Below are 776 nucleotides of genomic sequence, written 5' to 3' on the forward strand. Positions count from 1 at the left end.
TTCCTGAAACACTGAGTGTGTGCTTTCAGGCTTCTGTACCTCCTTCCCAACAGTAACAATGAGAAGAGAGCATGATTCAAATTCAAAGGCTTCCTTTAACTTTGGTCCTTAAACTTATGTCCCCAAAATCCTATTAAGATTGAGAACCCATGGTTTGTAAGATCAATGTGTAGTGTGATACATTTGCACATGTATTGTTTTATAAAATACAGAATGCTTCACAAATTTCATACCTCTGCTGAGGCCATGTTAATCTTCTCTGTATCATTCCAGTATCAGCGTATGTGACTTTGGCCTGTGCTTTAGCTTTAGTATTAGTGCACCAATGTTCTCATCTTAAGTCACTTAATTAATGAAGATCTATTAGAAAGACAAATGATACCACATTTGTTGCATCAATCAGAATAAGAACAATAAGATATGTTATGTTTGTACATCATTCATCTTAACTGTTGGTTGTCCATGACAGAAGACCTATGCAAGAATGTTTTTAAAGCAGAAAAGCCATTGCACTGAGGCACTTCCATGCTCTTCACCTTAGAAATTTGAGTCCAGTGGTATGAGTACTCCTCACAAATCAGTGTCTTTCTTGGGTGCAGTGGATGATGATAACTTCTTCATGTCATGCGCTTCACTTTCTACGAAGTGTTGTAGGACCGCCATCCTGGTATTTGGATTTCACTGTTGATCTCATCTTCCCAGTTCACCTGAGCTGACTTCACATGCTGGGAAAGACATGTCCCTGTCTCACAGGGGTATGATGCCCACCAGCTTCC

The 776-nt window shown here is 39.6% G+C and overlaps 1 pseudogene; it reads right to left on the bottom strand.

Annotated features, from left to right (window-relative positions):
• Positions 1-202: 202 nt before the first annotated feature.
• Positions 203-289, bottom strand: LOC140736385 (U6 spliceosomal RNA; annotated as a pseudogene).
• Between the last annotated feature and the right edge of the window lie 487 nt (positions 290-776).

Source organism: Hemitrygon akajei, chromosome 1 (genome assembly GCF_048418815.1).
Source record: "Hemitrygon akajei chromosome 1, sHemAka1.3, whole genome shotgun sequence".
Lineage (NCBI taxonomy): Eukaryota > Metazoa > Chordata > Chondrichthyes > Myliobatiformes > Dasyatidae > Hemitrygon > Hemitrygon akajei.